Genomic DNA, 18948 nt, shown 5'->3' on the forward strand with positions numbered 1-18948 from the left:
AATATGGGATTAAATGTGTTAAGTGAAGGAAAGGCATTTTTAATTTTTTTGAAAGACAGTTGCAACTTAAGCATGTGGGCAAAATTAGTTTTAGTGGCTTGTTTTGCATATATATTTATGAATTTTAAGCTTTTTTTTTTCTAATCACAAATACAATAAATGTTCATTAGTAATGTAAAAGAGAAAAGCATAAAGAAATAGGACCCCACATGCAATCTGACACCCAGGGAGGATCACTGTTAATATTTTAAAGTATCTAGACTGCCTGGTTTACCAAACAAATATAGTTTTTATATAGAAATGGGGGTGTTCTGCCTCATCCCTCTCTCCCCCCACTTAGTAACAGAGCATGACTGTTTTCCTGAATGGCTTTGTAGTGTTTTATCATAAAGCATTTTACTGTCATAATTTAGTTAGCCCTTAAATATTGGACATTGACTTGTTTTACAACTAAAGTGAGTATAATTATACTCATCTAGTTCTTTTCCTAGAGCAATGATTTTATTGGATATGCATTTTTATTTTTTTAAAAGATTTATTTATTTGAGAGGGGGGCAGAGGGGACAGGATGGGCTGGCACACAAGCAGGAGGAGGGGCAGAGGGAAGGGGAGAGAATCTCAAGCAGACTCCCTGCTGAGTGGGGAGCCTGATGCAAGGCTCAATCCCCAGGACCCTGAGATCATGACTTGAGCTGAAACCAAGAGCCGGCTGCTTGACCAGCTAAGCCACCCAAGGTGCCCCTGGATATGCATTTTTAAAGGGACGGATGTTAAACATTTAAAAATTATTCTGACCAAAAACATCTTGCTGAAAATGAAGGTGAATATTTCTCTGATCTTGGAATGAGGAGGGGCTTCCTAAGCACAAAAGTATTAGAAGCAATTGCAAAAAGATACTAGATTTGACTTTAGAGAAATGAAAAAGCTATCCTTTATTTCAAGTGATATAAACAGAGAGGAAAAAGCAGTCATTTACTTTTTCAGGGGAAAATATTTGCAACATGACAAAGGGTTAAAGTCCTTAATTTGTAAGGAGCTCTTACAAGTGAATAAGAAAAAAAATCAAACCTACTGAAAAAAATGGACAAAAGGCACTTTAACAGTTCATAAGAGAACTATAGACACATGGATCAAAGAAATCAAGATTGAAACCAGATGTCATTCTTTGCATGTCAAATTCGCAAAAGTTAAAAAAAAAAAATCTAGGACTGGCAAGTGAAGTTAACATACAGTTTTCTTCTCTTTTGCTTTCTTTGTTAGCTTGTCGGTTTTCCCAGAGGAATTGGGAAGGTTTCCCATTTCCTATTTCGTTACCAGGAAGGTTAGGATGTAACTGTAAATTTGTCTTAAGCTTGGCATCTTTTTTTGAGCACAGTTCTTTGCTTTTGTAATTTTTCTCTATTTGTGTACTATTATTTGTTCAGGGTTTTAAAAAATTGTTTTAAGGAAATTGCCCATTTCGCCTAGATTTTTGGGTTACGTACATGTGCTTCTTTTAAATCAGTTAAAAAATACAAACTCAATGTAAAAGTACTCAATGAAGAGTACATAGTATCTTGTGTTTGCCCTTGTTTTCAGAAGATATCCTTTGTCCTGTTCAGCAAGTATTTTGTTTCATGAAAGGGGTTTTGTATTTGTTTTTTGAATTAGGAGTAGGTATTTTGTTAGCCTTTTTGGCATCTACTGAATTGACAAAATGATTTGGTTGCTCAGTTTCTGGTCGGTGAATGGTACTGGCCCCAGGGCTATATCTTCCCTGCTTCTGAAGGGTTTTTTTTTTTTTTTTTTAAGATTTTATTTATTCATTTGACAGGGAGAGAGACAGCAAGAGAGGGAACAGAAGCAGGGGGAATGGGAGAGGGAGAAGCAGGCTTCCCCGCAGAGCAGGGAGCCCGGTGTGGGCTCGATCCCAGGACCCTGGGATCATGACCTGAGCTGAAGGCAGACGCTTAACGACTGAGCCACCCAGGCGCCCCTGCTTCTGAAGTATTAACATCCTTTTTTAAGGAAATGGTAAAATATAAAGATAACAGTTCTATATATATGTCTGTTACCCCCCACTCCCCGCCAATTTTTTTGTGTGTTTTTTCCTCTGTGAAATCAAAACCTGGAAACCGTAGCACTTAGGACCTTTGCATACCCCAATTAAGAAACTAGAGAAGAGCTGTGAATATTTTCTTGTGTATTCAGAGTGGCCTTTCCGGGAGAAAGTCAGGTGGGGCGTCATTGAGCTCCAAGCGACGTTTCCTCTGAACTGCTCACAGGGGCCTGGGCTTTGATCTCAGCCTTGTAACCTTGTGTGCAAAGGGCAGGTCTGCACATTTCCAGAGTGTGGGGGCATACAAAGGGGAGGGGTGCAGGCTGACGCTAGGACAGAAGTTCAAGGATGCGCACTGATAACTAACTCAGTCTTGCTTTTGTTGACTGGCTCCTCCTGTTAATTTCTCTCTCAAAAATACATTTGTATTTTTCCAGTATTAGAACTTCTGACCGGATTCTGTGTTTTGGTCTCTGATAGTCTAGTGGAGTAGACAGCCAGTCCTTCCAAACCCTGGTTTTACTAATCAGCTTAAAAAATACTTTCCAAAAACAAATCTTCATGGGGTCATAGTACTTGCACTTGCCCCTTTACAGTTTTTCTCTGATTAGTAGCTAAAGTGACATTTTGTTAATTTGCAGTTTTGCCCTCATGGAAGTTTTTTTTTAATTAATATTTTTTAGCCTTTTAAAGGATTTACGAAAGAAGCCTACACATGTTGGAAAATAATTCTAACTTGTCAGAATTGGATAAAGCAAATTTTGAAAGTTACATGAGCCTCTTTTACCCCTTACACTTAAAGGCGGTTTGATCTTTATCCTTTCCGGCCCTTTCTTCTGTCTACAAATATGTTCTATATAAATACACTTTTAATAAAAATGGGATTATACTACACATATTGTGCAACTTGCGTTTCTCAAAGGACAACATATATAATTTCAGTTTAACTGAAAATAAGCTGTTCTTCTAAAGCGTTTCTTTGGTTACTTTTTTCCCCTGGTATTTTCATTATTCCTCTTCTTGACTAATCTTCATTGATGGATGTTGCCTTGGTGCTTTTCTTCTCACTCTGTACATTTTTAATAAAATAGCTTAGAATAGATTTATGGTTATGAAGATTTTATTTTTGGAAATAAATTACCTTTTTATTCCGCCTTGAATGCAGAATGTTTTAGCAAGAGAGGAACATTTTCTCCATTCATATGCTCAGCAATTAAAACGAGTAATAATTTTTTTGTCTCCAACAGCAAAAGACCGATGTTTAGTTTCCGAAATTAAAAAACTAGGATCACTGGAGACTTCTTCAAGGCTGGACTGGTACACGTCTGATGGCATTTGTGTGCTTTTTTTTTTTTACCTCAAAGCCATCAGTGATTGTGATGCTACTCGCAACAAACAGTAGAAAGAGTTGGCAGCATTTAAGAAAAAAAAAAAGGGTTTGCAACATAACCGTTTCTAACAAGACACTTCTTGGTATCTAGCTAAACTCATCAGCTGTGTTTTTCTTTACAATGGTGGGCCAGGCTCTTACTGGTGCCTGGTGTTCCAGAGACAGCCTCCCAGGTCAGGCTCTGGGTTCTTTTTTATTGTGAAACAGGTGTAAGAGTATATAAAACAATAAAATGAATATCTGTGTACCTATTGATAATCCACCTTAATAAATAGAATATGAGCCAGCTTTTTTTTACAAGCACCCTCCCCATACATTTGTAAGATGCTTTAAAATAAGGTGATTTTTAAGTAATCAAATCTTCTCTTCTGTTTCCCCCACAAATCCAGCACCGCCAGTTTATTGTAGTGGTGGCATTGAAAGCAGTGTAGCGTCATAAAGCTCGGTTGTCACAGGCCGTGATGGGCTCTGACCCCTATTCTGTCACATCTTGTAGGAGCTCCAGGACCTTGACCAGGCCTCAGCCCTCTTGGGTTTTCTTACTTGTGAAGTGTGGACCCAGTAGTTTCCGAGGGTTGTTGTGAAAATGAAATTGCACAGGTATGGTACATTAACCTGAAAAAAAGTTAATTTTACCAGCAAAAATGGGTTTATTTGGGTTTATTAACTGAGAGCTGCAATTTTGGACACGCAAGCTATGTCCAACAAACAAAGGAGAAAAAGGTTATTTTATGGAGAATGAGGAAGTCGGAAGGGGTTATTTTGAACAAAAGTCCTTTGGAGAAAAGCAGGAGTTCAGGGTGAGGAGGGTTCATCTTTGGCTGAGTTGCAGGGGTGGTTAACTTCTTATATGAGATACTATGTACTTTTTCCCCCTTTTGGGACCTGTTATTGATGATTCTTTCCTGTTGAGATTCTTCTGGTGGGGTTGTAATTGACAATTTTTCCTACAGTTGGCATTCAGTGGTACTGACTCCCCCTTCTAGCCTCCTGATTCCACTTTAGTGAGGTTTCCCTTTATAAATTTTCACATTTCCCCCCTTTTGATCAAGCTCTTTCTCCAAAAGCATTGCTGATCAGCAGATTCTTCTAATTCAGTGGCCTTTTGTCCCTCAGTGCTCGGAAGGACCTTCCCTGGGCGTAATGTCCCACATTGGGGGGAAAATTCTTTAGATTGGAAACCTACTGAGGTCACATTTGAGTAACAAGGAGGGGGAGCAGGGAGAACTCTCAGGCATCTCCCACCTCTAGTGCATATTTATCAAGATTGTAAGCATTGGAGATTGTCTATTGGGTACGTCAATTTTTTATTTTTTTTAAGATTTATTTGACAGAGGGAGAGCACAAGCAAGGGGAGCAGCAGGCAGAGAGAGAGGGAGAAGCGGGCAGCAGGGAGCCTGACGTGGGGCTTGATCCCAGGACCCTGGGACACAACCTGAGTCAAAGGCAGATGTTTAACTGACTGAGCCACCCAGGCACCCCTGGGTACGACATTTTTACAGAAGTTTGATAGGCAGCAAGTACAGAATCAAAAGTATCGTGACAGTTTTGAATTGTGTGATGGTTCTAAACCAGGATCCTAGATCTGAAAGTAGCCATCTAGGGGGCACCTGGCTGGCTCACTGGGTGGAGCGTTCACCCCTTGATCTTGGGGTTGTGAGTTCGAGCCCCATGTTGGGTGTGGAGATTGCTTTAAAAAAAAAAAATCTTTGTAAGTAGCCAACTAAAAATATCCATTGGCACTGATTCCAGTTTAGGGGGGAAAAGATCCCCCTACAGGAGTCAAACCCAGAGTCCTGTATGCCTACTAGAAGTTGCCCCTTGGAACCAGTCAAGAAAATAGAATAATGAATACAACAGGAGCACTCTGAGAATTGACGGGGTTCATTCGGGAAGATATAGTGCAGGTATAAATATGAAGCAATAGCTGGTGGGCTTTTTGCAAAAGAGCAGAACTTCAAAGACCCTTTAAAACAGTATTGTTATCTCAAGAGAACTGTTCTAAGCAAATGTAGTAATACAGTAAAGTCGACAATTCAGAAACCATGAGTTTTGGATAAGAATCCACACTCCGTTAATAGTCCAGATGAAGAAGAGAGACTCTGTGAATCCTGAACCTTCTAACAGGCCAAGTATGGACATCTTGGGGAAGCTGTCTCATCAGATGCGGTCTGCTTCAGTTCCGGGATATCTTTACTTTCGGGTCATTAGACGGTGTGTAGGTCCAGGCGGGGTTTGATTTCTTTAGACAGGTCCTGTGAATGCAGGAGTCTGTTCCCTGGAGTTTGGCAGCACAAGGGTTGGTTAGCAGTACCTAAGAGGGGCCTTTCCAGCGAGGTTGAAGAGAGTCTTTCCAGAGGTGTCTTTTATAGTAGATGAAATCTCCAGTTGCAAGGTGTGATTCTTAAGTTCTCATCTCTCAAGAGTGCATGGTGAAAAGATTGCTCTACCAAAGCCTGGTTATTTTCAATAGGAGCAGCTAGGCTTTTACAATAATCAAGTATATCTTTATCAACTGTGGGTCAAAGAAGGCAGGAGCCAAGTGCGTTGGACGTTCTCAGATTATTTCAAAGGGTAAATGTCTGAGCTCCAAAGGGGTGGAGCTGAGTTAAGAAGTATCAAGGCAATGCTTTTAGGCCAAGATAATACGGGAGATCTCTGCAAATTTTTCTAGTTGAATCTTAATAGTGTCCTTAGTACATTGGACTAACCTGAGGATTGAGGATGGAAGTGTTGTAAAACTGGCCGGGCAGCATAGAGTTGCTGAAGCACCTGCTTGGTAAAATGCGTTCCTTGATTACTATGACTTTAAAGAGGTTTCTCCACATTGGGATTTTTTTTTTTTTTTCTGATAGAATTTTAGCTACAGAAGTAGCAGTGGTCTGTCTACAAGAGAGAACGTTGGCCCAGGGAGATAACCTACAATCCATGACTAAAGCATATTTAAATCCATGAGATGGGGGTAGCTGTATGAAATCCATTTGCCAAACCGCGAATGGCCCCTTAGGTAATTTCAGGTGAGCAGTGTGAGTGTGTTTTTTTGCATTGTGTTTTGGACACGTGGGGCAAGCGAGGTAGGCACTTTTTGCGGCTTTATTTCTATTTCCCCACCAAATCGGTTTCATGAATTGGGCCAGATTATTTGGTCCAAACTACAGTTTTTGTTTTTGTTTTTGTTTTTGTTTTAATCCAACCAACAATGATTAGATTCCCAGTATTGTTTTTCCTTTTCTGGGGGCCAGTTATCAGGTGTCTCTGGTCAGTTTTTCAAAATCCTCATTTAGAACATCCCTTTGGACTGTGACAGAGGTTTGGCTCTTGATTTCTTTGAGAGGAGTGTTTTGGGGGAAGTATCAGTTAGGTGGTTTCCTTTGGCCTCTGGAGAGTCGAGTCTGGAATGCCCAGGAACCTTAATAAAAGAGCAGCTCGAAAAAGTATGGCATTTAATGAATCTTGACCCTAGGAGCCATTTTTAATTTTATCCCCTTTGGAGGTAAGGGCACCACATCGTTGCCATAACATTCCAGAGTTCTGAGCTACCCAAAGACATACCAGCTATGGGTGTAAATGTTTGTGGTTTTACCTTTGGCCAAGGTACAAGCTTGACCAAGGGTGTGTAACTCAGCCTGTTGGGCTCAAGTAGCTAAAGATATAGAAGTGCTGCCTCAGTCACTTCCAAAGGAGCCGCACTAGCATTCCCAGCACAGTATTTGTCATTTTCATCCTTTAAATAAGCACCATCAGTAAAATATGAAAAATCTGCCTTGGTTAGGAGTTTCCTAGGAATTGTCACAGGGAGTCAAGAGGTGATCTGTCAGTCTTAAGCAGTTGTGAGTGGTCTCCTCCGTGAAGGAGGAGAGAAGAATAGCGGCTTAATTAAGGTTATTGCAGTGAGAAGGAGTTCTGTGAGGAGCAGTTAGCGGGGGGATCTCCTAGGAAGGGAGGCAGCTGACTGAGGTGTTGAGTGTGGTGAGAATTTGGGGGGGCTTCTGCTGCATGCATCACAAGCTTGGTTAGAGGGAGTCCTGTGACTTTCTTCACTGGCCTTAACCAGAAGGGCAGTGACAGGAATGGCTCAGAGGTGGGGGCAGAAGGGACATCCCTGGCCACAGGCTCCAGTGGTTGGCTCTCCTACCCAATGGGTCAGTGATGGTCCCCTATATTTTGGGGCAAGTACTCCAGGCATTTTCTTCCTTCTCACAAACAACGAGGAAAAGGGAAGTTGATAATTAGGATGTCTGAGGGCAAGAGGCTTTATTAGGCTTTTCTTTAAAGTCTCCAAAGCTAAGTCTTTTCGATCTTTCTGAATGACAGGGTCAGGTTTGTCATTTTTAAGTGAAGCATACAATGGTTGAGCTGTAAGAGAGAAGTTTGGAATCTCAGTTTTGACAGTAGACAGCCAGTCCAAGAAAACTTTGTAATTGGCACTTAGTTTTAGGTTTTGGGAAGTTCAGGATGCCATGAAACCCACCTGGATCTAAATGTAGTCCTTGTTCTGAGATCAGGTGCCCTAAGATGAACCTGAGTTTGTGCAAGCTGCAATTTTTCTTTGAAGACTTTATGTCCTTTTAAGGCCAAAAGTTTTAGCAGGTGAATGCTCTCTCCTGTGAAGAGGTTTGAGAAAGGGAGAAGAGAAGCAGAACATATACATATTGTAACCAACAAGAGCCTGCAGAAAACTTTATATCCTCCAAATCAGCTTTTAAGGTTTGTAAAGAGTTAAGAAGGACTGCCTGTGTAACCTGGGGCATTACTGTCCAGGTTTATTACTGTTCTTCCCAAGTGAAAGCAAGAAGATACGGACTATCCTTATGAACTGGAATGCTAAAAGTGCACTATATAGAACAATTATAGTGAAGAAGGATTTGCTTTCAGTGGGGACAGATGTCAGTGTATGGGGGTTAGGAACAACAGGGCGCCCAGGGATAATGTTACTTATTGCTCCGAGGTCCTGGACTAACCTCCATCCTTGGCCACTGGGTCTTCTCACAGGTAAAATAGGAGCTCCCAGGAACTAGTGCAGGGGATGATAAGGCCCTGAGTCCCGTGGTCTCCTGTTACGGGCTTGATGCCTTAAAGGGCTTCTTTATTTATAGCGTATTCGTTCTGGGGGAGAGGTGGTGAGGGATCGGTTTGAATCTTGATGGGAGGCGCACTGTGAATTCTGCCAATATCAGTTGAGGAATCTGCCCATAAAGAGGGTGGTAGCTGACCCGATGGGGACAAATGAGCAGTGTCCCCAGACTCCCCCATCGTGCCACCAGAGATGGAGCAAATAGAAGATGTTGAAGGGTCATTTAATCCACCTGGTTGGCGATTTTGATTCTAGAATGATTTCCTTCTTTTGGGAGAAATTCTGGCACGATACTTTTCTTTTTTTTTTTTTTAAAGATTTTATTTATTTATTTGACAGAGAGAGACACAGCGAGAGAGGGAACACAAGCAGGGGGAGTGGGAGAGGGAGAAGCAGGCTTCCCGCCGAGCAGGGAGCCCGATGCGGGGCTCGATCCCAGGACCCTGGGATCATGACCTGAGCCGAAGGCAGACGCTTAACGACTGAGCCACCCAGGCGCCCCGGCACGATACTTTTCTAAGAAATCTTGGCCCAGCCAATGAATGGTGGAGAAAGTAAGGAGAAAAGGGTGGGAATCTCTCAAAGGGCCTAAACAAAAGGGAATAGGGGCAGAGGCAGGAACCTGTTGAGGTTTATGAGAGGCCCCCCACTATTGGAGCTGTTTTCGTGCTCTGATGCCTGCAGGGCCTGCTTTCCAGGAGTGGTGCTGAGCGCCGAGAATGTAGCTCTGGGGTCAGTAAGACAAAGAGATTCATTCTCAGTCTGAGTGGTTTCTCCAAGCCAATTAAATTAAGAGGGGGGACTGGGAAGAGTCCCTGTCGGTTGTTGGAGCCCTGGCACTGGGAATTAGGAGGACCCTGGAAAGGCTGGCTAGAGGGCTGAAGGCTTCTGGAATGCTTAAATTTGTAACAGTCTTTTTTCCAGTGCCCAAGCCCTTTGCACCAATAGCAGAAACCGGGGGGTTTGGGTCTGTTTAGGGGCCTTCATTTGCCAGAGTTGAAAATTGAGAATTTTAGTTCTTTCTTTCAAGTGACCCTGCTGGGTGTGAGTGAGCTCGTTTGCCAAGCTAGCTAACTCTGGAGTGGACTGAGTTTCCCATTCCATGCTGGTCCTTCAACTAAAAGATCCTGGTTCTGCCTGTTAGTAAATGTAGAGTTAAAGGCTACCCAGGTGGATTCAGCCTCTTACGGAAGCCCAGAATCTTTAAAGACAGTTTGGAGTTGGTTATAGGAGTTATGACCAAGTTCATCAGGATTTTGTGTGCAAGCCTGAATTTTGTTCCAATCAGCAGGCTTAGGAAAAGCTACTGTAACTGCCCAGTGGAGATTTCCAGTGAGCGTTCTAGAATCTTGCCAAAGTTTTAGGGGTTTGTTTCTCTAAATCTTTTGGGATGTTCTCATGGGGCTAGTTTCATCCAGCATTTGGCCTGGTCCTCACCAACAAGCACATGGCCAGACTGATACAAATCTTAGAAACCGGGGTGGTAAGTTGAAATAGCCCTGTTAAATTCTTCAGCGAACATGTATCCTGAGTCACTTCAGGAAACTCTTCAGCTCTGGCTCACAGTCTGGCCTTGGTCGAGGGAACATAAGAGATTTGGGGTTTATTTGGATCCTCAGAAGACATAACTTTAAAGGGGCAGTCTTCAGGAAAGGAGGGAGTGGGGAGAGTTTCAGAGGAAGAGGGAAGTTCAGGACTGAACACAAGACAGCTGCTGCACATCCTGAGACATAGAAGGCCTCAGAAGCCCTTTTCTCCCTTTGTTTGTTTGCCTCTGTTAGTCTAGAAATTGTATTTTGCAGACAGGCAATTTTAGATTCCTGATAATGTTTGAAAAGCTTCAAAATCCCAAGGTAGGCATCCCATTCAGTTTTGACAATTTTAGAGCCATGGCTGTCCAATTAATTTTTTTTTTTAAAGATTTTATTTATTTATTTGAGACAGAGAGAATGAGAGAGCACATGAGAAGGGGGAGGGTCAGAGGGAGAAGCAGCCTCCCTGCTGAGCAGGGAGCCCGATGCGGGACTCGATCCCGGGACTCGATCCCAGGACTCGATCCCAGGACTCCAGGATCATGACCCGAGCCGAAGGCAGTCGCTTAACCAACTGAGCCACCCAGGCGCCCTGTCCAATTAATTTTTGAGAAGAGTAAGTCTGGGGATATGGCACGTTCCCTGTAATGGCCATTGGAGTTCTAAGTTACTTTGTGCATGAAGAGGGACCACAGTTTTTTATTTATTTTTTTATTCTTATGTTAATCCCCATACATTACATCATTAGTTTTACCTGAAGTGTTCCATGAGTCATTGTTTGTGCATAACACCCAGTGCTCCATGCAGAATGTGCCCTCCTCAATACCCACCACCAGGCTAACCCATCCTCCCACCCCCCTCCCCTCTAGAACCCTCAGTTTGTTTTTCAGAGTCCATCGTCTCTCATGGTTCGTCCACCCCTCCGATTTGAGGGACCACAGTTTTTAAACATAAACCTGGCTAGGGTCCCAGAAGTCAGGGCACCCTCCAAACATTTTGATGACTGGGATCTCATTTCTTAGGGTTTTGTTTGCTTTTTTTCTAGAGCAAGAAAGAAAAATTCCTAAGCAGTATGAACAGTCTAGTTCTAAAAGCAATCCGAGCAAAGGCCAGCTCTGATCCAGTAGACACAGCCTCGTTCCCAGGAAGCTGGGTGAAAGGCTAGCATGGTTTCAATAGGAGTAGCCTGGTTTATAATAGGAGTTGGCCCAAAGGCCAAATGAGCATTCTTATAAAGGGCAAAGCCTTAGAACAGATCCCAAAAACACAGAGCCCAAAATCCAGGAGAAAAATTACCTTCAAATTCTAGGGTTGGTGAGAAAGCAGTGAGCTCAGGTAGCTCTGTGGGTATGGGTACCTATTTGCTCACCAGTCTTGGAGTTGTTGGCAGTCTTCTGGATCCCACTTCTAATTACCAAATAATGTTAACCTTAAAAATAAGTTTTTTTTACCAGCAAAAATGAGTTTATTTGGGGCATTAAGCCATGGCCAAACCATAGGCAAGTCCAACAGAGAGGAAGGTGATTTCATGGAGAAGGCAGAAGTTGGAAGGGGTGGCTTTGAGGCAGAGCCTGTTGGAGGAAGACACTAGTTCAGGGTGATGGTGGCTTGTCATTGGCTAGTTGGCAAGGGTAGCAGATTTCTGGTAGGAGCTGCAATGTACATCTTTCCCTTTTGGGGCCTGTCACTGATGATTGTTTCCTGTTGAGATTCTCCTGTTGGGATCTATAATTGACCATTCTTCCTGTAATTGAGTGGACTTGCTCCCCCTCCAGTTCCCCCTTATAGCCTCTCCTACTTTCTTCCCCACTCCACATTAGTGACGTTTCCCTTTATTAATTTTAACAGGTAATGGGGCTCCTGGGTGGCTCAGTCAGTTGAGCATCTGACTCTTGGTTTCAGCTCAGGTCATGGCTCAGGGTTGTGGGATCGAGCCTTACGTGGGGCTCTGTGCTCGGTGGAATCTTCTTGTCCCTCTCCCTCCCCGTCTGCTCCTCTCCTGCTCTTTGACCTTGCTCTCTCTCTCAAATAAATAAATAAAATCTTAAAAATTTTTAAAGAGGTACTTAGTACAGTGCCTGGCATATAGTGAGCAGTAGAGAAGTATGTAAAAAGATTTTTTTGGGGGGCGCCTGGGTGGCTCAGTCGTTAAGCGTCTGCCTTTGGCTCAGGTCATGATCCCAGGGTCCTGGGATCAAGCCCCGCATCGGGATCTCTGCTCAGCGGGGAGCCTGCTTCTCCCTCTCCCACTCCGCCTGCTTGTGTTCCCTCTCTGTCTCTCTCTGTCAAATAAATAAATAAAATCTTAAAAAAAAAAAAAAAAAAGTTTTTTTGTTTTTTTTTTTAATTGAGGTCTTATGCTAGGGAATATGGAGTTTAAAAGATTATCAAGGAAGAAACCCCAATTAAGTACAAAATTGCTTTTCCCAGGTATTCTAAAATACCATCTTCCAAAATATTTAGTGCAGATTAAGAGCCGATTTTGAAGGGAATGAGGGTGCCATGTGTGATTCTGCCCAGGGGCTGGCTGGGACCTCCTAGATGCTCCTCAAGAATGAAGGCGTCAGGGGCACCTGGGTGGCTCAGTCGTTAAGCGTCTGCCTTTGGCTCAGGTCATGATCCCAGGGTCCTGGGATTGAGTCCCGCATGGGGCTCCCTGCTCGGCGGGAAGCCTGCTTCTCCCTCTCCCACTCCCCCTGCTTGTATTCCCTCTCTCGCTGTATCTCTCTCTCTGTCAAATAAATAAATAAATGAAAGAAAGAAAGAAAGAAAGAAGGAAGGAAGGAAGAAAGGAAGAAAGAAAAGAAAGAAAGAAAGAAGGCGTCATAGAGCAAGTTCTAGGATTGGGCACAGCTGAGTGAGAAGTAGGCTCCTCTGTTCATGCGGAGTGCCTCCTGGTAGATTCATTATTACTCCATTTTTATTTACCATCTGTTTTTCTCTAGCTAGGTCTTGACTCTGCTAACCGGGATCCCCCTGTGGTTTCGAGCTGGGACCTCAGCAGCACGAGGAAATGTAGCTCAGCGGCTTGTAACGGAAAGCATATGGACAGGTCCACGGCACGGCATTTAGGTGCGTCTGAAACCCATCTTTTTCATTCTGCATTTCACGGTGCAATTGTGCTGACAGCCCTTTAGTGTTAGAATTCATTTGTGCTTGACCTTGTCCTTTGCACATGTCACCAACAGTCTAAATGCAATTTTGGGAATAATTAATTGTTCCATTAATGCTAATGATAAGGTAATGGACTGCTTTAGGCCAAATTCCTTGTAAGCAGATTAAAGTAGAAAAGAGGCAAAGTCTTGCCATTTACAGGTAATAATAAGTAGGGAGTAAATATTTTCATTTTCCTTTATGTGCTTTTGACTTTTTTTTTCAGTAAAAATTTGAGTACTTATTGCCAGTTGAGGCTCCTTGTCTGGGGTCCCAGGTCTGAACCCTGGGGGTAAAGACTGAAGACCTCTTTTTTTTTTTTTTTTTTAAGATTTTTTTATTTATTTATTTGAGAGAGAGAATGAGAGACAGAGAGCACAAGAGGGAAGAGGGTCAGAGGGAGAAGCAGACTCCCCGCTGAGCAGGGAGCCCGATGCGGGGACTTGATCCCGGGACTCCAGGATCATGACCTGAGCCTAAGGCAGTCGCTTAACCAACTGAGCCACCCAGGCGCCCGACTGAAGACCTCTTCTCTCTTTTTCAAGCATTCTGCATTATTACTGATATTATTACATTGCATTCCCGGCCCCCCACTCTCTCTCATCCCAAAGCTTGGTGGGCATTTTGGTTATTTAAAATTTTTTGCTATTACAAACAATACTGCGATGATTTTTTTGGTATGTATTTTAGGGAGAATACTCATAAGTAAGTTTCTAGCAGTACAATTGTTGGGTATAGTGCTTAAGATTTTTTAGTTTTTTAAATTTTGACAAATTGTCCTGTAGGGAAGCTGCAAGAATTTACATTCCTATTAATAAACATTCTCTCAAACAGGCTGTCTTGTCAAAACTAATTTATTCAGTATGGTAGGTATAGAATGTTATGTCAGTGGTACTTTTACTTTTATTTTACTTTTAATTTACAAACAGTAAAAGTCACAATTATAAGAGCTTTCACAAATGCTGAAAGGGGATCATTTAAAAAATTTTTTCATTTTCTAATAGAAAGTCTATACTTACTGCTTAAAAAAACCCAAAAAAACCCCCATGGAAATTCCAAGAGTTTAATAGGAAGATCCTTGATCCTACCACCTCATGATACCACTGTGAACATTTGTGGATTTCTTTGACTTTTCTGTGTGCAGTTTTTTTTTTTTTCCTTAAGCAGGTATCAAATTATATGTAATCCATTTTTTTTTTTTTTTAAAGATTTTATTTATTTGAGAGAGAGAGAGAATGAGAGACAGAGAGCATGAGAGGCAGGAGGGTCAGAGGGAGAAGCAGACTCCCCGCCGGCCAGGGAGCCTATGTGGGGCTTGATCCCAGGACCCTGGGACCATGACCTGAGCTGAAGGCAGACACTTAATGACTGAGCCACCCAGGCGTCCCTATGTAATCTATTCTTTTTTTTTTTTTTTTTTTAAAGATTTTATTTATTTGACAGAGAGAGACACAGTGAGAGAGGTTCAGAACACAAGCAAGGGGAGTGGGAGAGGGAGAAGCAGGCTTCCCGCCGAGCAGGGAGCCCGATGCGGGGCTCGATCCCAGGACCCTGAGATCATGACCTGAGCCGAAGGCAGACGCTTAATGGCTGAGCCACCCAGGCGCCCCTATGTAATCCATTTTTAAAAGTAATATTTATTAACCACAAGGGAGGTGAGGGGAAGACTGTTCTGTCTGGGGATACCTGCGAGCTACGTGGTCTCTCAGCTCTCAGAGTTTCAGTTACTGTCTTTATATTTCAATTCGCACCTCTGTTCATGCACGGAGCTTCTCTCTCAGATCTCTGGTCTTCGGTGGGTGCTTGTCAGGGGTGTACTGTCACCCCCAGATCAAATTCAGCATGTCCAGACTTTGTTCATTACTTGCCTTGTCAAGCCCGTTTCCTTATTTAAAGGAGATACTCTTGTTCTTTTTTTAGAGGTCCTCTTTGACACCAAATCTTTGATTTTTGTTGTTGTTGTTGTTATTCTCTTTCAAATGACTCTCTCTGTTCCTCTTTCTCACTGTCCCTTCCACCATCCCAGTTGCCGAGATCCTTACACTTGGATTAACACAGTAGCTTCTTGACCTTCCATCTTGAGATTTTTCAGTGGTGGACTGTTTTTGTTCTCCTTACCTGGCCAGAAACTCATGTTTCATAAAACTGTGTTGAGTTTACGCTGGACTCCTTTGACCCTGCAAGGGGTTTTCGTCCTCCACCTCCCATCGTATGCTGTGGCTAAGCTGTTTTCATGGCCTAGAGACTTGCCATATTTCTGCCTACCTTGGTCTCCATGGTGGTCTACCACTCAGAACTTTCTGTTCTCCAAGCCTGACCCCCCAAGTCCCACCTCCCCAAATTCATTTCTGACCATTTTGGGCCCTTTTGAGATCCTTTCTCCGAGTGCTCATGCCCAGTTTGATAATTATCATGTCTCTATAATTCACTCCTTGTCCCAGTCCACTGAAATGGCAGATGGCTTCATATGTACTCCATTTCCATCAATGCTGCTGAGACTTGTGGCAGTTTAGGAAACTAGCCAAATGGTTGGTTTATCTCCCCCTCCCCCCCACCCCAGTACAGATCCTAAATAGGAAGTTTACAGAGCTGAGAAGAGAGAAGGCTTGCCAGTTAGCATGTTATCAGGAGCATACAGGTGATAGTTCCCTGCCTGGGTATTCCTAGCGGAGAACACCAGCTCTGCCCAGTGCCAGGAGCCTGCTGACCATGTGCCCAGGTCTGATTGCAGGCACATTTTACAAGTTGATCCGTAGATATGGAGGGACACGGATAGAAACTGGATTAGACTTTGAGCTGCGAGGAACTGTGTTTTTTTGGTGGCTGATTTCCGAGAGGCTGTGTCTGGTAATTCTGGTGTCTTTGGTTTACAGACTGTGTGCTCTTGACGTCAGCGTCCCACTTTCTCATAACTAAACATGTTATATAAAATGTTCATTGTTGATAGTTCGATCAGTAGCAACAAGAGAATTAAATATTTACTGGAAAAAATGGGTACTTTCAAAAACCTATGTAAACACTGATGATGATCAGGGAGCTTGCATAAGAAGGTAAGTTAGGAAGCTGGTTACTATGGAACAGTTACTATGAAGGGACTCCAAGCACATTAGGTGAGCGCTGGCCTTTTCAGTGGGATGTGTTATAAAATCAGTGTGTTAGTGTTGGATTAAGACCAGCTGTTGATAAATTGCCTAAGTCCTTGGCTGACTTTCTGTTTGGTATGGAAAAGTCTCATCAATAAATTTGTCCCACTCCTTCTAATGATAATTTTTTTTTTTAACAAAAATATAGGTATTATTTTGTTTCAGCTTTGTCGTACAAAACCAGATCTTGCAATTCAGTAGTTACAAAGCCCCTTGAGACCCTTGGATGGACCCTGTTCGTTTTATTTAGGTTTCTTGTGCTGGTCCTGAGCTTCCAGTGCAAGAGCCCCTGGCCCCCTGAGGACCTTTCAGCTTGTGCTTGTTGTTAGCATCGGATTTCTGCTTTGGCCTTTCTCACATCTGGCTGCTCCCGCCTTCCAGGGCTGTGAGTGTGAGAAATTAGGTTATGGCACCTGCTCCCTCCATCAGAGTGCAGGCTGCTGACCTGACGGTGTAACACGGTAATGCAGGGTTTGTTCTGATGGCTGGATTAGGATACATGGCCGTGCCTGTGTTGTGTGTGTGTGTTATGTAAAAATCTTCAGTATTAGAACGTACTTTTTTGATGCAGTCTGATCATGATTACCATGGTTGTGTACTCTGCATAACTTTTCTCTTTTCCTGGTATCTGCTTTCTTTAGACCAGTGCTGTTCCGCACAATTATAATGGGAGTCACAGATGTGATTTTCTAGTAGCTAGATAAAGTTAAAACAAAAAGAAGCAGGGCGCCTGGGTGGCTCAGATGGTTGAGTGTCTGCCTTCGGCTCAGGTCATGATCCCAGGGTCCTGGGATCGAGTCCCGCGTCGGGCTTCCTGCTCCTTGGGAGCCTGCTTCTCCCTCTGCCTCTCTCTCTCTCTCTGTCTCTCATGAATAAATAAATAAATAAATAAATAAATAAATCTTTAAAAACAAAAACAAAAACAAAAAACAAAAAGAAGCAGGCACAACTAATTTTAGTAATATATTTTATAATCTAATATATAAAAAGATGATCATTTAACATAATCAGTATAATATTATTGATGAGATATTTTGCTTTTTTCCCCCATAGTAAGTCTTTGGAGTTTTGTGTGTATTTTATACTTACCAGCACATTTCCAGCTGACCACATTTCAAGTGCTCAGTAGTCACGTGGGGCTGGTGGCTCTTTATTTTATTTTTTATTTTTTTTATTCTTATGTTAATCCCCATACATTACATCATTAGTTCTAGATGAAGTGTTCCATGATTCATTGTTTGTGCATAACACCCAGTGCTCCATGCAGAATGTGCCCTCCTCAATACCCACCACCAGGCCAACCCATCCCCCCACTCCCCTCCCCTCTAGAACCCTGTTTGTTTTTCAGAGTCCATTGTCTCTCATGGTTCGTCTACCCCTCCGATTTCCCCCGCTTCATTCTTCCCCTCCCACTACCTTCTTCTTCTTCTTCTTCTTTTTTTTTTTTTTGAGCTCTTGTCTACTTATGTCAATGTCAGAGATCCTAGCCCTTATCTTATGTCATCACTTCACTTGGTTATATCGCCCTAATGAGATTCCCAGAGAACTTAAAGCAAGGACCATGTCCCTTTCATCTTTAAAACTTCACACTATTCTTGGACAGGCTGACTGTGTTTCAGCTCATATAGGAGGAGACCGCTATCGCTGCTTCAGTTCAGTCGTATGGGCCCTGACAGCGGTCCTGCAAATACTGGGGAATTCTCAGTGGCTCTAGGAGATGTGAACAGAACACTGGGGAAAATATGTTAAAAAACAAACACACACAGATCAGCCCTGAATACTTGGGAGTCCACAGCTCAAGTATCTTTTTTTTAGAAGTACTAAAAAAAAAAAATCAAATAAATAAATGAAAAGAAAGCAGGCTTTGGAGTCTGCCATAATCATATTTGATGCTTAATTTCTCAGTGAAACTAGTTACTTATCTTTTTGAGCTCTTTTTTTTTTTTTTAAAGATTTTATTTATTTATTTGAGAGAGAGAGAGAGTAACAGCACGAGAGGGGAGAGGGTCAGAGGGAGAAGCAGGCTCCCTGCCGAGCCGGGAGCCCGATGTGGGACTCGATCCCGGGACCCCAGGATCATGACCTGAGCCGAAGGCAGTCGCTTAACCAACTGAGCCACCCAGGCGCCCTCTTTTTGAGCTCTTAATTTTTTTTTTTTTTGGAACTATTTTTTTTTTTATTCTTATGTTAATCCCCATACATTACATCATTAGTTTTAGATGTAGTGTTCCACGATTCATTGTTTGTGGGGGCTGGTGGCTCTTGGGTGGCACAGCTCAAGGCCCACATTGTTGTTCTGTACCACTAAGTAATAGGCTCTCAACTTGTAAGCTTTTGGATTTTGCGGTATTTCATAACGTAAGCCACTTCTGTTCATGGGCTGCATAATAGCATGTACTCATCACCAAATGATACTTCTTTCAGCTTCCCTTTCATTTTTTTTTTTTTTTTTTTCCTGTCAAATTGAGAGGTTTCCCATTGCCTGGAAAATGTTTCTGAACCAGTTCAATAAGTAAATTGATAGGCAGTATTTCTAGATGTTATTTCATTTATTCCCTGGCTTGAGAAGGAAAAAAAAATTTTAATGTACTTTAAATTTATATAGATTTTTGTATATA

General features: G+C 42.6%; 1 protein-coding gene across 5 annotated transcripts in view; it reads left to right on the plus strand.

The window, feature by feature from the left end:
• SLC23A2 (solute carrier family 23 member 2) overlaps positions 1-18948 on the plus strand; it is a 146330-nt gene that overhangs the window by 14154 nt on the left and 113228 nt on the right. For 2 of the 5 annotated variants that reach the window (XM_064572855.1, XM_064572850.1), the window contains exon 2: positions 12980-13106. The exons of 1 other annotated variant lie outside the window; for it this stretch is intronic. The gene's annotated coding sequence lies outside the window, so the exon portion shown is untranslated. Of the gene's footprint in view, positions 1-3924; positions 4029-12979; positions 13107-18948 lie in introns of all 5 variants that reach the window. 2 more of the 5 variants (XM_064572852.1, XM_064572851.1) reach the window with 2 other exon arrangements.

Source organism: Mirounga angustirostris, unplaced genomic scaffold, assembly GCF_029215605.1.
Source record: "Mirounga angustirostris isolate CCGP_5_RB_7025 unplaced genomic scaffold, mMirAng1.0.hap1 SCAF_10, whole genome shotgun sequence".
Classification (NCBI taxonomy): Eukaryota; Metazoa; Chordata; class Mammalia; order Carnivora; family Phocidae; genus Mirounga; species Mirounga angustirostris.